The sequence below is a fragment of the Trachemys scripta genome, chromosome 2, assembly GCF_013100865.1.
Source record: "Trachemys scripta elegans isolate TJP31775 chromosome 2, CAS_Tse_1.0, whole genome shotgun sequence".
Lineage (NCBI taxonomy): Eukaryota > Metazoa > Chordata > Testudines > Emydidae > Trachemys > Trachemys scripta.
In genome coordinates, this window is record NC_048299.1 from 66423522 (window position 1) to 66442836 (window position 19315).

The following is a 19315-nucleotide window of genomic DNA, read 5'->3' on the forward strand; positions in this document are numbered from 1 at the left end:
AAATATAGAAAGAGTTTTATGCCAATAGCAGGTTAAACACACACATTTGTATTTACCATCAAATTACTACCCTGTTAAGTATGCAACAGGCTTAACTAATGTTTATGATTCTTTGCTGATAATTGACTAAGATATCAGTTTTTCAGTTCTCTAAAATTAGCTAGCAAACCTCCGTTTCCCTCCCCTGGATTATCTTGAAATGTTAGTATAGTTCAAGTCAAACTTTCCTTTAGATGTTCAGCTAACCTGATTCTATTATAAAATCAAAGCTGAAACCACAGACCTTTACTCAAACACTCCAGGTCAATTTAGCTCCAAAAGACTTTTTTTTTACTCTTCCGTGCAGTAAAAATGATTTCAGCTAGTGACTGTCCAAGACTCTTCCATTCACTTGTTTGTTTTAAATTTTATTTTCTTAAATGCGCATTTATTTCTCTAGCCCAGCAACTTCAGCACAAACTTAAACCTAACTAGCAAATCATACCTGTGCCTCAAGCGTTGATCAGTAAAAGTCTATTGTGAATGCAATTTATAAAACAAATTCCACACTACGGGTGTTTGTCAAAGTTCTGAATGCTACTGCAGTTCTAAAGGTACTGACAGATACTTTTTGCTGTTGTGGTAGATGGGCTTGGTTCAGAACTCTGTAAGGCAGAAAAGCTCCTCCTTGCTAAAGCTGCCAATGAACAGTTCTGTGGGAATATTATGTAAATGAATAAATCCCCTTGCATACTAATAAGCAGCCACCTATTCGTAATGAACCATGATTTTACAGATTTGTTTGCCCCTTGCCACAGATCCTAACATAGTCCAGATGATTGAGAGCTGGAAATATTCAAGCCCAATCTCGGCTTCCAGTGTCTCCCATCTTCTGGTTACATTCCAAAACATCAATTCACTGTTAATTAAAGACTGTTTGAATCCTAGGAAACTGTTGAAATATGCCAGTGTTGTTCTAATCTGAGAGGCAGGCAGCAGACTGTAAAAACCTGCTGGTAGGAGGCCAAGAAACATTCAAAGAACAAAATGGAAAGGGAGTTTTACCCCATCACTGAACACAGAGAAAGACAGATCAAAAATTTCTCTCTCTCACACACACACTTACTTCATAGATGAGTAGTATTTTTTTTCATTAGAGTGCATATATACAGCAGTCAGAATGGCACACAAAATCTGTCCACATTTGGTCAGCAAAGCTGCTAACCAGAGTTGCAACTCAATGCTTCTAATTGAGGGCTAACAGCATAAGATTTAATTAACCAGTTGTAGCAGGGACATCAGCATTTCGGCTTCTCAGTATAAATTCAGCTGGAGCCAAATGATCAAAGACAATATTTTTTAACATCTTTTCAGTTCCTCTATGAAACACTTCACAAAGTATTATTGAAAAGGATGCATTAATCACTAGTAGACCAAAGGAATTAACTTAGGGCTCATCATACTCTCACACTGGTTTCACACTAGGGTAACTGCACTGACTCTGTTGAAGTTACCGCTGATTTACGTTAGTGTAAGAGTGCACAGAATCAGGACTGTACAGTAAGGCAGTTGAGCATACAGAGAGTACATAAAAACACTACAAGAAGTTTGCATTCACCACAGTCCATTAGAAAGTTATTTATCATTTGCTTGATAATAGGAGAAATTAGTGCAGTGGCTACTGTGGGAGACAGGATACCGGACTAGATGAACTGCTAGAATGTTATTATGGAATTATTACATAGACTATGTAAAAAATAACTGACAGGCCTCAGTGTAGTGCTACACAAGATAAATCCAGCCAAACAGAGAAAGAAAACTTGGTAAGTATATGGGTAGGCAAGAGGGTCCCAGGATGTTTGCAAAGTATTATTTCAAGGTGGTGTCCGACCACAAAGCACCCACAACATTACTAAAAAGTAAAGTCCTAGCCAAGGTGCCTATTACATGCCAGATATTCCTCATCTCTTTGTTGGGATTTAAATTTATAGTAGATTAGGAATTGGGAACCTCCTACTAGCGATTAACACCTTATTGAGGACTCCCCCTCATGGACTTCACTTCCACCCATTCCGCATCTCATCTGCTAAACAATCAGCACTAACTATTTCAATGCTGACATTCTGAAATATCATAAGGCTTTTGAGTCAACACCCCAGTGAGATAAAGGGTGCATGTGAGAGCACGGCCATTGCTCCAGGCTGTATGTTTGCAGACGCAGAACTACAGCGCTGCCCTTGCTTACCTTCCAAATGTAAACCAAATGCAATGTTTGCACCCATAAAAATGAGAAACTTAATTTATAAAAAAATGAAAGATCAAATTTTGGAGAATCTGACAGTCTTGCAGCATACATAACTACATCAAGTGGGTGAATGTTTGACACTACTGCAATAGCATGGAGCAGCTGGGCTTGCTTAATATATTTGTCCTCTGTTAAGCCCGGATTGTCCTGGGTTTTTAAACTCAGTTCCCGAGGCTCCTAGTCCCAACCAATGGCCTGTAGAGCTGGCTTTATGTTTATGTTCTTAACTCTGTTCCTCTCACTAGATGACACCATGTGGAGATGGGTGGCAGCAGTAGGTAGCTGAGGCCTTTGTCATGTGACAGTGATAAAGGATCATAGAAGGAGTCACTTTATCCTTTATGGTATGTCGTCCTATAAGAAGATGGGGACTACAATGCCATCGCTGTATGTAATCAGGACCTGGAGCTTTGGAGAGTTCTGCTGTCATAGCATTGACATCACTCTGGATGTGGGTTCCCTGCTAAGAGCCAACCCTGTTCAGTACACTTGGATACAGTTTGCAGTTGTATACCAGCACTAGTGGCTATTTAAGCAGGTCTAATTTCATTGAATCTAATTTCATTACTAGCAGAGGGAAGGAAAATGAGGATAGACAGAGAAGAGAGAGACAAAAAGAGGAAGGAGAACAGGGGAGGAAAAGAAATAAAATATGGTGGTCATAGAGGTGAGTACATTTTCCCACTGAGCAATGCTGAATGTGACAACAATGGAGTTAGCTAGTAACAACAATACCTACACGGTTTTAGTTACTACATGAAGGAGGTACTTACTCTGGATCTTTTTGCAAACTTCTCATTGACAGTAGTTGGAGTTTCACGGTGGATGGAGGGAGATACGCAACTGTATATTCACATCCCATCCTATAGGCCATAACTAAAAATGGAATATTGTCCTCCTCACACCATGTCTTTGATACCCTGTGCTTAGTGCCTGAAGCAGACATAGGCTCCCTCTCAGAGGTCATTAGCAGGGGTAGAACAGAGTCTTGCTATGAACTGGGCTCTGCTTGAGGCCCTGAACTTTCCCTCAAAAATTATCCTGAGATAAAGCTATTCTTGACCCTGACTATACTACTGCTTTTTAAAGTGGCAAGACATCTGTTAATACTTTAGTATTTGCAGACTAGTGATATTGTGGTTCAGCCAGAGTCCCAACAAAAAGTTCAGATCCTAATCTGGATTTGAACTTCCACAAAACTCAGAAGTGTTCATGTTTGAGGTTTGAGCCCAGCTTTTTCTTCATAAGGGAGAAAATAAATTACTGTTTAGAAACACAGTTACCTTAGTATTTGAACTAAGTTTGAGGCAATCATTTGTAGGCTGAGATTCCAAAGAATCTAAAATACAGGCATCATAGTTCCTCTGCCAAAGTCACTGACAACACATCCATGGTAAATACAGTGCTTAATTTGAGCCCCGGCACCTCTACACTTGGCAGTTCATGGTCCTGGCACCTCTGGGCTTGCCCCTCAGTTATGAATGTAAAAAAATTGCTTGAGCCCCAGCACCTCTTTCATTACAAATTAAGCACTGGGTAAATATGAGTGAACTGGTTTTGAAAAAAATAAACTCACCCACCTGAAACTTTGCCCTTTCCTATAACCAAAAGAAACACTTTTTTGTTGAAATTCTGAATTCCACTCACTCCCAACTCAACATTTGAATATGTTGCCACTAAAAAGGCTATTTTGCAATATTTTAAGTCAAGTGCAGCAGACAATACTGCATTTATGTCTGTGAGCATACACTATACTTGGCGCAGCACTTTCCTGCCACGTAAGATTCACATTCTAGATGGTATATTTCACATGAGCAGATGTTACTCCAAAGCCAGCAGTGATTTGTGCATGAAACACCTTTCCTACCCATTCCCTATAGCATGCAATTTTATACTTTGTAATGCATAAAGGGAGCGTGGTTTAACTAGGGCTACCATACGTCCGGATTTCCCCGGATATGTCCGGCTTTTTGATCGATAAATAGCCGTCCGGGGGGGATTTCTAAAAATCTAAAAATGTCCGTGATTTCCCCTGGTCGGCTATTTATAGATCGAAAAGCGGCCAAGCGCTGCTCAGCAGCCAAAGCCCCTTCCCGGCTCCCTCCATCCCCTGCAGCCTTAGCACGCCGTCCAGCCCAGCAGCTGTCTTCCCCCTCCTCCCCTCCCCTGAACGCTCCGCCCCCGTTCCTCCCCCTCCCCTGCTTCCCACGAATCAGATGTTCGCGGGAAGCCTGAAAAGAAGCAGGGGCAGGCAGGCAGCAGCAGGTAAGCTGGGGCGAGGGAGGGGGACGCGAGGAGGAGGGCTCTGGGGAGGCGCGGCGCGGCCCATTCCGGCCTTGGCCGAGCGGCTCCCTCCGGCCCCAGTGGCTCCGGCCCGGGCCCCGGGGCGCTGGCCGAGCACCCCCGGCCTGGCCCCAGTAGCTCTGGCTCTGGCCCCAGTGGCTCTGGCCCAGCTCGGGCCCCAGGGCGGCGGCCCCGGTTCCGCCCGAGTGCGCCGGCCCTGGCCCCAGCGGCTCCTGCCCGGCCCCAGCCGAGCACCTCCGGCCCAGCCCCAAGCCCCGCGACCCCGGCCGGAGCGCAGCCTGATTCCTGGGCTCTGGTTAAAGCCAGCCCTGGTCAGGGGACAGGTGGGGGGGGTTGGATGGGTTGGGTGTTCTCGGGATCCTGTCAGGGGGCAGGGAGCAATTGGATAGGGCATGGGAGTCCCGGGGGTCTGTCTGGGGGCGGGGATGTGAATATGGGGTGGGGGTATGGATAAGGGTCGGGGTAGTCAGGGGACAGGTAGGGTCCTAGGGGGGCAGTTAGGGTGGGGGGTTCTCAGGAGGGGGCAGTCGGGACAAGAAGCAGGGAGGCTTAGATGGGGGTGGAGTCCTAGGGGGCAGTTAGTGGCAGGGGTCCCAGGAGGGGGAAGTCAGGGGACAAGGAGCGGGGGGGTTGGGGGTTCTGAGGGGGGCAGTCAGGGGGTGGGAAGTGGGAGGGAGTGGATGGGATGGGGCAGGGCACGGGTGGGGCTAGAGTGGGGCTCCTCCCCCCCGCCCTCTTTTTTGATTGTGGAAATATGGTAACCCTAGGTTTAACAAAGAATTTTGAAAATTTCCATGAAATAAAATTAAAAATAAATCATTTCTGGTCAAATAAAAACCTTCTGCTTTTTGTTTTTGATTATATTATATTGTATGATATTCTAATTTAAAATAAATTTCTTAACAGAAAGTTGTTTCCAAATGAAAATTTGATATACTCTGTAGGTCACTGCTAGGTTAGGAGGAGTGTGTACACACACACACAAACACTAGGTGTGTATATATGTATATATATATATATTACAATATGGCTACCCTTTATCTGGTTTAGGACCAGGAGCAAAATCAACTATACACAATGATGACACAGCAGAAAATAGCCTGGGAGTACTGAAGGGCCTACCAATGATTGTTTACTACTCAATGCCCTTATCCCTCAATCCCACTGACATTCTACTCAGAACAGCTTGGGCAACCACAATTCTTGTGACCTGGACCTGGAGAAAGATTTTCTACTTGTCAGCCTACATGTCCTCTCCACGTGCACATGCACATTCCTAGTCCTTTCCCTCAACTTCAGGTTTAAATTCCAGAAGAAGAAGAGCCAGATATCTCAGAAATGAAATTTCAATGTTGCAGACTCAAACACTTTAAATAATTTGCAAAAGTATTTGTAACCTTTAGGTGCTATGCAACTGAGCACAAACTCTAAACTCGTATAATCTATTAATCGAATCCTTTCAAAATTATTCCATCACTAGCTGCCACCACAACAAAGATAAGATGAAAGAACAATTCAATTCTGAATTCTATTTTCATTCTTTCATTACTTGGCAAACACTTTCCCTTTTAGGCTGTCTGAATAGGTTGATTCCCTAATTCCATTCTCAGCAGATCACGCAGACCCTAAACTAGTGTCTAAATTCACTCCCGTCCTGGAGTCTGTTTTTCAGTAAAACAAAACCAATAGCAAAATGTAAGTCGTAGCATTCGCTTTCTTCCCAAATGTGTATTCCCAGGAATCCTCTCCAGCACCTTCATTCTTACCCTAGTTCTTTCTGGCTCACAGTAACACGCATATTCCCTTTATAGCCTGGTTGGAGCTAACGGGACTCAGAAATAATAATCCTGCATTTGAATGGAGGGTTTTTACTACCTGAGCCAAAGGTGACAAGAGAAAAGCCTCCCATTTTTCTACAGCAGGGGTTCTCAACCTTTTTTTTTCTGAGGCCCCCCCCAACATGCAATAAAAATTTATCAGCCCAGCTGTGCCACAACAACTGTTTTTCTGCATATAAAAGCTAGGGCCGGCGTTTAGGGGTAGCAAGCAGGGCAATTGCTCGGGGCCCCATACCACAGAGGGCACTGCGAAGATAAGTAGCTCAGGCTTCAGCTTCAGCCCAGGGTGTTGGAGCTCAGAGACCCGGGCTGCATCCTTTGCAGCGGGGCTTTGACTTTCTGCCCTGGGCCCTAGAGAATCTAATGCTGGCCATGCTTAGCAGCCACCTCTTGAAACCTGCTGGCAGCCCCCCCTGCCCTGGACCCCGGTTGAGAACCATCATTCTACAGGACCTTAAAGTCAGCCAGTCACTGTTAAGAGCTAAAATTTATCACGCAGAGTCTGAGACCAAAGGTGATTGTTTTCCCCAGAAAGCTAATTATTTATATACAGTGGAATGGCTTCCACAGGAGAGACAGAGAAAGAGTCACCCCAGAATACCTCCCAGCCCAGTGGTTAGTGCACACAAATTCAAATCTCTTCTCCACAGCAGGCAGAGAGGGCAATTGAACCTGGGTCTCCCACAGCCTGGGTGAGTGCTCACATCACTGAGCTAAAAGAGGATAAGGAGACCAACTCCTCTGCTGCAAGTTGATAGTATGTTTAGGCATGCTCAGAGCATGTTTCACAAATTGGGACCCATAGGGGAACACCTAGTTTGAAGTTCCTGCCAGGGTTTAGGCATGGGATAGGCACCTAGGTTGAGGTAGCTGTACTCCTGCTCACTGGCAGAAATGTAGGCACCTAAATTTCTATTGTTAAAGTCCCCTCCATACCTAAAGAGTTAGATGTCAGATGAGCAGTGGGTTTGAGGTGCCTAAAGGGGCAGTCATACACCTAAGTCCTTTTGTGGACCTAACCCTTAGTCATCGGTGAGGACAAGTAAATATTCTTGACATGTCTGAACAGATCTTGTTCACAAATTAAGAAAAGATATAAGCATTAAGAATGACGGGCTGGCTATGATGGATACTAAATTTTCATAATTTCTGAACAAACACTGACTACACTCAGATCTGCAGAGAAATTGGAAGGAGATTTTTAAAGAATTGTAACAAGACAGAAGAAAAAGGCTCTTAGATCAGGGGAGAACTACAGGAAGCTTGAAAATAATTGGTTTGCCCATAGGATATGAAATGTAGATCTGCCTTTTAGGAATATTTCAGGCTAATGTGATTTGCCAGGACTTAAAACCACTAGGTCACATTCCCTTACTCATGGTCTTACTGCTAAAGTGTTCATTTGGCTCCGAACAAGCTCCCATCTTTGGATCAATGGTCTTAATTTTTGCAACAGATGCTTTTCTTAGGCTTGGTCTACACTACCCCCCCCAATTCGAACTAAGGTACGCAACTTCAGCTACGTGAATAACGTAGCTGAAGTCGAAGTACCTTAGTTCGAACTTACCTTGGTCCACACGCGGCAGGCAGGCTCCCCCGTCGACTCCGCGGTACTCCTCTCGCCGAGCTGGAGTACCGCAGTCGACGGCAAGCACTTCCGGGTTCGACTTATCGCGTCCAGACTAGACGCGATAAGTAGAAACCAGAACTTCGATTTCCAGCCGTCGAACTAGCTGGTAAGTGTAGCCAAGGCCTTAGAAAGTGCTATACTGGCACTTTCAAGATTACTTTTGTTCCATAATAAACAGTATCCACTGATGAATTATTTTAACCTCCATTGGTAAAATATTCTTTGTTTAAAGGCCAAATGACCTTTATACTATACTATTTTAGTATTTAGAGCATGCACACACTCAGCGTACCAAATATTAATTTGATTTTCATGCTATATATTATTTATATGTAAATAGATCTATTTTAAATATTAAAATCTGGCAGACTAAATTCATCGCTGGCATTCATCCCTGGTGAGCTTAATGAATCTACACTAGGGCTGAGTTACTTTGTCCAGTGCTTCAATAGCAACATTATTTGGAAGTCTGATGATGATGATGCCTAACATTTATAATGTTAGGTCTCAATTCTTTGAAGTTTTTTAAAGAAGTATATGCACTTGATTTCTCATTTGGTATTGCAGGTTTTAGAGCTGTTCTTTCATATTGTACAAATCTTAAAGATGCTTTTGAAAATTAAAATAGTCAGATTTCAAATACAAATGTGTGATATAATCATTGTTAATTTCAGAAAAGATGACACAGGAGCCCTAACAGAGAATAAACCTTAGAATTGAGGGTCCAGTCTGTAGTCCTTATTTGTGCAAAACTCTCCCTGACTTCCATGAGTAGGGAAGTTGGAAGCCTAGAAACCTGTACAACATACGGCAATCCATGCTTTTCTTTCATAGGCTTTGCAGCTGGTCACATTAACAGTTGATAACTTTGCAGAGGATGAATTTGACAGTGCCTCAGCTGTGGATATCTAGAGAATTATTTTTGTCTACAGGTAATTGTGATTCCTGCAAAGTTAGTAACTTGTTTTGGGAAAATAAACTCTAATTTATTTATAGCAACCGGGGACTATGTATTCCGATGCAAAGTAATGCACCCTCAGTTTTACGTTATTTCTTTGCATTTACAGTATGGTTGCAGCATGTTGGGAGATATAAACATGTATTTTAAGACAGATATATTTAAATAGGATAATGAATCTGTCTCTATAGTCATGCATGTATGGGAGCACATTTCTCTGATACTTGTATGCAACTCCTATGGTAGTCACATGAAGCTGACATCATGACCTTCCACCTCCTCCTGTTTTTAGCACAAGAGAACCATTCACATCCCCTGTACTCCTGATTCACAGTGCATATGGGGAACATAAACAAGAATTTTTTAAAAAAATCAAATTAATATAAAATCTACTAAAAACAGGATCTGAACCCACAACCTAGTATGTCACACATTCTAGCCATAAAGCATATTAACCCATTGTACCCCACATCTCACGTATAATCGTTGCTTTCCAAGGAATAAATGGTACCCGAGTGTATCACAATGTTTAATGTATTTATTAGAGCTGGTCAGAAAAAATTCCTACAAAACTTCCGTTGGAATTTGCCCATTCATCAAAATTGAAATGTTCTGTGGAGACAGTACAATTTCAACAAAGTTCCAAAGAAACACAGGTACGTTTCCTGCCAGCCCACCAGCCTGGCTCCTCGACAACCTACTATGTAGACTGCTCCAGAGTTAGGGATCTCAAGGCATTTAGGGCCAGCAGCTCCAGCACAGCTCACGTTAGAGCCTGGGCTCCAATCTCTTTCACAGAAAATTTAGAAATGTTTGGTTTTCAATTCCAAACTAGAATGAAAGGATGTTTTGAATGATCAGATCCCCGACAAAACAGAATTAAGTTTATCTGCACAGGTCTACTATATATCCTCATAACACCTACGTTGGATGGGGAAACGCTATTATCCCCATTTTACAGATGAGGAACTGAGACACAGAGAGGCTAAGGGATTTTTCCAAGGCCACACAAGTAATTGGACGCAGAGTAGGAAACTGAACCCAGGTTCTCCAAGTTCCATACCAGCCTCCTAACCACAGAACCATCATCCCTTGGTCTCACAAGCATTTGAGCACATATTCACTGGGCTGTATATGTTAACACCCTATAATGAGTTTTGTCATGATCAGATAGATATCTGTTTATAGCTCCATAGAATGGAGATACAGTAACTGACAGTATTTTTAATTATGTTACATGTAGTGTTTATATTAGGGTTACCATAATCCAGCAAGCAAAAAAGAGGACGGGAGGAGCCCCGCCCCTGTCCTGCCCCAGCCCCCCCCCCCTGTCCCTCCCACTCCCCCCCCTCAGAACCCCCAACCTCCCCCCGCTCCTTGTCCCCTGACTGCCCCCTCCTGGGACCCCTGCCCCTAACTGCCCCCCAGGACTCCACCCCCTACCCAAGCCCCCCTGCTCCTTGTCCCCTAACTGCCCCCACCTAAGACCCCCCCCAAATGCCCCCCAGGACTCTACCCCCTACCTGTACCCTGACTGCCCAAAACCTTATCCACCCTCCCCCAGAAAGCCCCCCCGAACTCCCGACCCCCCCCGTCTCTTGACTGCCCCCTCCAAAACCTCCCTGCCCCTTCTCCGACCCCCTGGCCCCCTTGTTGTTGGCCTTTCTTCACCTAATGTCTCGGTGAACTTGCTCAGGAACTGGCTGAGCCTCTGGGCAGCAGCGGGGGAGGAGCTCCAGACTGCCGGAGCTGATCTGCGATGCAGGGAGGAAGGGATTTCTGCTGCGGGGGGGGAGGAGGAGGAGCCCTCTCTGGCTGAGTGTCGGAGCCCCATGTAAGTGACACCGTCCGGCCGGCAGCACTGTTAGCCGCGCGTGCTCTGCATGGTGGGGAAGTCCAAACATTTACAAATTCCCCCCGGACGCTATTTTTAGCTTAAAAAGCCGGACATGTCTGGGGGAATCCAGATGAATGGTAACCCTAGTTTATATGCAACAATGTCTAATATGCCTTATGTTTTTATGAATTAATTACTGTGCAATAATTATCACAGGACACAGAAATTATGGAAGCACAAGTATAACTTTCAGTCAGAAATGGTATATTAACTACATGAATAACTGTGTTTGAACCAGGTCTTAGAAACACAAAATAACCTGGTATGCCGTAGGCCAAATTCAGCCCTGACTTAACCAGGCCCAGCTCTAATGATTTCAGGGGAGTTGTATGCTCTTTCAATATCATGAAGTTGGTCTCATCCCTTTCTGTCTACATTGAACCTTTATTTTTAAGGTTTTCCTAAAAACAAAACAACAACAACAAAAACGTGCCTATTGCAACTTCCAGAGAAGCATGGAGTCTTACAATTATCCATCCTTAAGATACATGAAAAGTAATGGTAAACATATTTATTTGATTTTAAATGCCAAGTAGGCTTAGTATGTTGAACAATAAGAAGAAAGAGTGTCATTAAGTCAGTGTTTCTCAAGCTTTTCAAAGCAAAGCCTCACCTTCAGGAAAATGAAAACATTTGCATCTCTAGTGTGGTGTTAATGACCTACACATCTTAATTTATGCAATTTACACATAATCCTGGCTTTATGCCCCATCCTACACCCTGTAGCACTTCAGTGAAGACGTTACCTATGCTAACAGGGGGGGTCCTCCTTTCAGTGTAGATCATCCACCTCCCTGAGAGATGATAGCTAGATCAGCAGAAGAATTCTCCCATCGACCTAGCTCTGTCTACACCAGGAGTTAGGTTGGTTAACTGCATTTTTCAGGGGTGCAGATTTTTTCCTGACTGACATAGTTATACCAACCTAATTTAGTGTAGATCAGACCTTTTTTTTTTTTTTTTTTAAGTGAAAACTGAGACTCTGGAGAACAACTGAAAGATCTGTCTGCATCTGCTCCACTAGCTCCCCTTCCTCTTGGCAAACTACAATGATTCTCATTTCTTGTTGGCCATTCCCTTCTCTGCCTCCTCCCCACCCCGCCCTACCAACTTCTTTACTAGAGCAGGGTGATCATGGGGAAGCCTGGGTTATAGCGGCAAAGACTAGCTTGCTGAAACCAAGCCCATAATCCATAGCATTATGCTAACATTTTCATCATGACATGAGAATGCCAGTCCGGAGGATCTTGTCCAGAGTGCAGGTGACAGAAGAGGGCCAGCTACAGGGGAAAGCAGTTGTCCCTTTTCTTTCGACCATGTAGACTCGTGTAAAGAACCAAATGACTCCTCTTGGCCAGGCACTTCCATGTGCAGGTTTCACCCAGTGTCTATGCTCAGTCCTGTTCCATTTGAAGTCAATGGATATTTAACAAATGAAATGCAATGGCAGCTAGATCCGGTTCTCATGAGGAGCACTGGCTCTTTTTGGCCGGCATTGCAATGTGATGAACTCACAGCATGAACAATTATATAAATGCATTCATCAGAAGAGGAAAACCTGAAGTATTCAGGATCTCTTCAGCCAGCTTGGATTTTTGGCCAAACCATTCACTCAGCACGACCCCTGTCTTTTGTGGGGTTCAGCAGTTATGGCAATATCTTTGCCGGGAACCAGATTGACTGCTCTATTATTAGTGGAGCATTCTGGATTCCCCCACCCTCCAAGAAGCTTATAATATATTGTGATCAAAGACCTCCTAGATAGTGTCATGGTGTAACTGATGCAGGGCTCAACAAAAAGGTTGTTATAAACCTCATGGACCCCACGGTGGACCTGCATGTGGGAGCCTGTTAAACAGCACCAGAGTCCATCCAATGTACCCTCCTCCAGTGTCAGGTTCCATTAATATACCTTAACCATGAAGCCTTAAAAAATTCAAAAATAATACTAACAGTTGAGTACTATAAACCCACATTAATTTAAAAGCATTATACTTGCTGACATTTAAAAATCTTTGACCTGGCATATTCAGCAGTTGGATTTTTCTAATGTCCTTATAAAGGTCATGTTTATGGTATAATGAACACACATTTGCAAGGGTTATTAATCAGAGGAACACTATATCGCAAACAGTTTTTTGAGGAATTTTTCATTTTTATGCTGAATATCTTAGCTATTTAAAAAGCCCCCTTTTTCAAGAGCACGCTTGGGAAAAAATAAAATTAATTAACTTCTGCAGCTATGATATCTTTATTTTAAAGAAAATAGATACACAACTCAGAAACAAATATGACAAATATCATAAAAGAGATTCTGTTATTTCAACAGACTCCACTGACATTTAGTAAAACTTTGGCAATGAAGCTAGTAGTGTACAGCAATGCCATTTTCAAACAGCAATGGGAAGTTTGAGAACTTAAAATGTTATTATTAATCCAATGGTTGTTGTCATTGCACACTTCTTTAGCCATAGGCACTGAGGAGCAGAGGGGACCTGATCTTAACAGCTATGCTGCTATGTATATTTTTAGGAGCAAATCCTACCTGCCTCCATCCACGGAGGGTCATGCTAGCAGCAAAACAAGTGTATGGATGGAAAGGTGGAGTATCCAGGAAGTTAAGGATTAGGTGAGGGAAGGATGATAGAAGTTAGGGTTACCATATTTTGTGCCTCCAAAAGGAGGACACTCCACGGGGCCCTGGCCCCGCCCCCAGCCCCGCCCCCTCCCCCTCCCCAACTCCGCCCCCTCCCCAAAGTCTCCGCCCCCTCCCCTGCTTCCCGCGAACATTTAATTCGCGGGAAGCCTGGGCAGGTAAGGGGGAGTGTGGGGGGAGGAGGTGCGGCCCAGGCTGGCCCCCCCGGCGGCTCCACCTGGGTCGGCTCGGGCCCTGGGGTGCCGGCCCTGGCCCCCGGCCGACCACCCCCGGCCTGCCCAGCACTGCCGGCCGGTGTAGCCCCACAAAGTGCTCCCGCTCCCGTTTTGCTACTTTGGGTGTACTGAGCATGCTCAGTCGAACTGAGCATGCCCAGTAACCTTCGTTGTAGCCACTGCCCTCTCTCTGCCCTCTCTCTGCCCTTACTTCTGCTAACGATTTGCTACCTCCTCTTTGGGGGGGTTTAAAAGGATTAAGGGGGGCAAATTGCAGCGGGGGGGCTGTCAGGGTCTGAGCAGGGGGCAGAATTTTACTGGCCTGGGGGGTTCAAGCTACTGTAGCTAGCGGCAGAAGAGGGGCTGAAGGGCAAAAATCGGTGGTGGGGGGTGAGAGCCGGGGTTAAGCGGGGGAGGGGAGACACTGCCAGACCCCGTGCGGGTACAAAACCCCCGTTTAGGGAGGGGGAGGGGGGGAACAGTGACCCCGTGGGATGAGCCACCCACTGTGCTCGCTAATCTAGGGGTGTGGGGGGGCAGAGGCTGTTTTTTTGTTCTCACAGGGACCTGCATGTCAGCCTCGGAGCAGGGGGCGGGTTCCTGGGGCTGGGGTCTTAAAGGCACAGGCCTCCAATTCCTAGCCTGTCAAAGCTTAATCAACGCAGCTCCTCTCTATCCTATACAAGTGTTGCAGGGCCAGGGCCGCCCAGACGGGGGGGGGCAAGTGGGGCAATTTTTTGCAGGGGCCCCCACGAATATGTCGGAGGCTGCCCCCGCCTCCGTCTTCCCCCGGTGTCTCAGCGTGCCGCGTCCGGGAGCGGCCCTGGCGCACTGCAGCGCAGTGGCTCCAACGCGGTCCGGGGCCGCTCCTGGTCGCAGCACACTGAGGCTCCAGGAGAGGGGGTAAGCGCCATGGTAAGGTGTGCTCCCCCCCCCCCGACCCCATCCTAACCATCACCATCACCCAGCAACAGCCCATTATGTAATTGCAAATGTATACATACATTATTTAAAAACATTCAATGCTTTAATGGTATTTCGTGTATTTTCAAATTATTACAAATTAATTTTTGAATGTATGTCACTGGTTATTTTTTACATTTCAAAATACATGTTACTATAGTATTGCAACTGTTTTTATGGAAGGGGCCCCCAAAATTGCTTTGACCCAGGCCCCCTGAATCCTCTGGGCAGCCCTGTACACGGCTACGTTACTGATCCAGCCAGGAGACTGAATGCGGTGAAATATTGTACAGACACCCCCTCCCTCCAACTCTGCCTCTCACATTTTGAATATGTAAAAGTGTCTTCTATCAGTTTCTATGCCTATATGAAATCACTGCAGTTCATTTCTCTTATATAACGTGCTGAGTTGCTAACTCCCTCCCAGAGCCCACATGTCTGCACCCCCTCCTGTACCCCAATCCCATGCCCCAGGTCAGAGCCTGCACCCCTCACTCAAACTACCCAAACTACCTATAGCCTGCAACCCTCCTGCACCCCAACTCCATCCCAGAGCCTGCATCCCAAAAAGGGATGGATTAACTTTTTGTGGGCCTGGTGCTAAACATATTTGTGGTCCCCCAGGGGGGAAATGGGGACATGGGGCATGGGGGGCAGAGTCCTCAGAGCGACGGGCTGGCCGGGGGCAATGGGAGATGGGTCATGGCACGGCAGGAACAATCCTGCTCCACCCAGCCCAGTACAATGGCACTGTTTACAAACCGGGAGCTGCCAGATGCACACTGGCCAGCCCGGCCCTGTGCTCCCATCATGCTTCTTCCCCTTCGGGGCGGGCCCATGACCCCAAGGGTGATACCAGAGTGGCCCCTTTGGTCGATCTGCTTCCTCCTGGCTAATGTGACAAATTGATCTATTGTACGATTGAGGCGCGCTGTTTCACGTATTTGTGTGTGAGTCCGTGAAAAGGGAGGTAAGCTTTGGGGGTACGGAGCATGCCCCTGAGCCCAAGGTGAGACCAGAGTGGCCCCTTTCATCGATCTGCTTCCTCCTGGCTAGCATGCCCCTGAGCCGAAGGTCATACCAGAGTGGCCCCTTCCATTTTTTCCACTGGCTTCCGCCTTCCTTATTTCCAATGACTTTACCTTTGGATGGGGTTTGTGGTCAAAAACACTCACGGTCTGCTTCCTCCTGGCTAATGTGCCAAATTGATCTCTATTGGTCAATTGAGGTGCACTGTTTCACGTTTTTGTGTGTGAATATGTGAAAAGACCCCCACAAACCCCCATGCCCAGTGCCCTCCCACAGACCACTCTGAACCCCCCCAGATCCTCTCACTGCCCAGTGCCCCCTAGCTGTAGACCCCCCACAGCCCTCCGACAACTGCACAGTGCCCTGCCCCTCCCCGCCCAGAGCCCCCCCGCAGATTCCCTCACTGCCCAGTGCCCCCCACCGCCCCACTGCCACAACTGCACAGTGCCCCACCCAGACCTCTGCACACTTCCCAGTGCCCCAACACACACAGATCTTCCCACCCCTCACTGCACAGCACCCCCCCAGACCCACTAGAGACCTACTCTCCCACACCCTAACCCCCAGCCACAATACCCGGCCCTGATGGGAGGTGACTGTGTCTGCCAGGCTGAGCCGGCAGCGCAGCCACAGCTTGTCCTGGGGCAGGATAACTCCGGCCCTTGGGGGTGCAATCAGCCAGGTTGGCAGTCACGACTGGAACACAGGTATGGAGGGGTATGCGCTGTTTAGGAAAGACCGGGACAAAGGTAAAGGTGGGGGGGTGGCATTGTATGTCAATAGTGAAATAAGCTGTAAAGAAATAATAGTCGATGGAATAGATAACACAGAGTCCGTCTGGGCAATACTCACACTGGGTAAAAGGACTACTAGAGCCTCTCCGGGGATAGTGCTTGGGGTGTGCTATAGACCGCCGGGATCGACCCAGGATATGGATAAGGAACTATTTAATGTGTTTAGAGAAGTAAATACTAATAGAAACTGTATAATTATGGGGGACTTTAACTTCCCGGATATAGATTGGGGAACAAACGCTAGTAGCAATAATAGGGCTCAGATGTTCCTAGATGTGCTTGCTGATCAATTCCTTCATCAAGTGGTAGCTGAACCGACGAGGGGGGGGGGCATTTTAGATTTGATTCTGGTAAGTAGTGAGGACCTCGTTGAGGAATTGGTAGTAGGGGACAATTTGGGCTCCAGTGATCATGAGCTAATTCGGTTTAAACTAAATGGAAGGAGTAACAGAATTAAGTCAAAGACTAGGGTTTATAATTTTAAAAAGGCCAATTTTAACAAATTAAGGGGACTGGTAAGGGAAGTGGATTGGGCAAACATATTAATGGATCTAAAGGCAGAAGAAGCCTGGGATTACTTCAAGTTAAAGATGCATGAGCTGTCAGAGGCCTGTATCCCAAAAAAGGGAAAAAGATTACTAAGCAAGAGATTTAGACTGAGCTGGATGAGCGACCGACTCAAAGGGGCGATTAGCAAAAAACAGAAAGCGTACAAAGACTGGAAGAGGGGAGTGATCAGCAAGGAAACTTACCTTAGTGAAGTCAGAGAATGTAGACATAGAGTGAGAAAGGCCAAAGGCCGTGTAGAGTTGGACCTAGCGAGGGGAATTAAAAGCAATAGTAAGAGGTTTTACAGCCATATAAATAGGAAGAAAGCAAAGAAAGAAGAAGTGGAACCACTGAAGACTATTGCCGGAGAGGAGATTAAAGATAATCTAGGCATGGCGCAATATCTCAATGAATATTTTGCATTGGTGTTTAATGAGGCCAATGAAGGTATTAGGGTTACTAGCACCATTACAGAGGGGCATTCAGGATGGGGGATTACCGTATCCGAGGTAGAAACAAAACTCGAACACCTTAATGGGGCTAAGTCGGGAGGACCGGACGATCTTCATCCGAGAATATTCAAGGAATTGGCGCGGGAAATAGCAGGCCCATTAACGATAATATTTAATGAATCTGTAAACTCGGGGGTGGTCCCGTTAGACTGGAGAATAGCTAATGTGGTTCCTATTTTCAAGAAAGGGAAAAAAAGTGATCCGGGTAACTATAGGCCTGTTAGTTTAACATCTGTAGTGTGCAAGGTGCTAGAGAAAATTCTGAAAGAGAAACTAGTTGAGGACCTGGAGGTTAATGGCAATTGCGATAAATTACAACATGGTTTTACGAAGGGCAGATCGTGACAAACGAATCTGATCTTCTTTGAGAAAGTAACGGACTTATTAGATAAGGGAAATGCGGTGGACCTAATATACCTGGATTTCAGTAAAGCGTTTGATACTGTACCCCATGAGGAATTATTGGTTAAACTGAAAAACATGGTGATTGATATGAAAATCCAGAGGTGGATAAGGAATTGGTTAATGGGGAGACTGCAGCGGGTCGTATTGAAGGGTGAACTGTCAGGTTGGAGGGAGGTTACTAGTGGAGTGCCTCAAGGTTCAGTTTTGGGACCCATTTTATTCAATCTATTTATAACTGACCTCGGAACCGATTGCAGGGGTGGGCTGATAAAGTTTGCGGATGATACGAAGGTGGGAGGCGTTGTAAATTCGGAGGAGGATAGGGATATTCTGCAGGGAGACTTGAATGAGCTTGTGAATTGGAGTATCAGAAATAGGATGAAATTTAATAGTGAAAAGTGTAAGGTGATGCATTTGGGGATGACTAACAACAATTTTAGTTACAAGATGGGGACGCATTGGTTAGAAGTAACGGAAGAGGAGAAGGACCTAGGGGTCCTTGTAGACCACCCCCAGGCAGCGACAGCCCTTTTGCACCAACCATCACCATCACCCAGCGAGAGCCCATTATGTAACTGCAAATGTCTACATCCCATTAAAGTATTTAATGTTTTCAAATGTTGGATTTAGTGTACTTTCAAATTATTACAAATTAATTTTTGAATGTATTTCACCGGTTATTTTTTACATTTCCAAATACATGTTACTAGAGTATTGCAACTTTTTTTTAATGGAAGGGGCCCCAAAAATTGCTTTGTATATGATGCAAATTGGAAGAGTAAAGTAAAAAAAAACCCTTTTCACGGATTCACACAAAAAAAAGTGAAACAGTATGCCTCAAAGTGAAACAGTATGCCTCAATCATGCAATAGATCAACTTGGCACATTAGCCAGGAGGAAGCAGACCGGGAGTGTTTTCCACCACAACCCCATCCCTCCCGTTTTGCAACCATCCCCCAGAGGAAGCAGATTGGGAGTGTTTTCGACCACAAACCCCATCCCTCCCGTTTTGCAACCATCCCTGGACCAGTGACAGGTGCATGAGCAGCCCAGTCATTGGAACTAAGCAAGGAGAAGCCAGTGGAAAAAATGAAAAGGGGCCACTGTGGTCTCACCTTGGGCTCAGGGGCATGCTCCGTTCCCCCAAACCTTACCTCCCTTTTCACGGATTCACACACAAAAAAGTGAAACAGTATGCCTCAATCATGCAATAGATCAATTTGGCACATTAGCCAGGAGGAAGCAGACCGGGAGTGTTTTCCACCACAACCCCATCCCTCC

The 19315-nt window shown here is 45.6% G+C and overlaps 1 protein-coding gene across 4 annotated transcripts in view; it reads right to left on the minus strand.

Annotated features, from left to right (window-relative positions):
• ZNF385D (zinc finger protein 385D) overlaps positions 1 to 19315 on the minus strand; it is a 622231-nt gene that overhangs the window by 189832 nt on the left and 413084 nt on the right. The window lies entirely within an intron of this gene.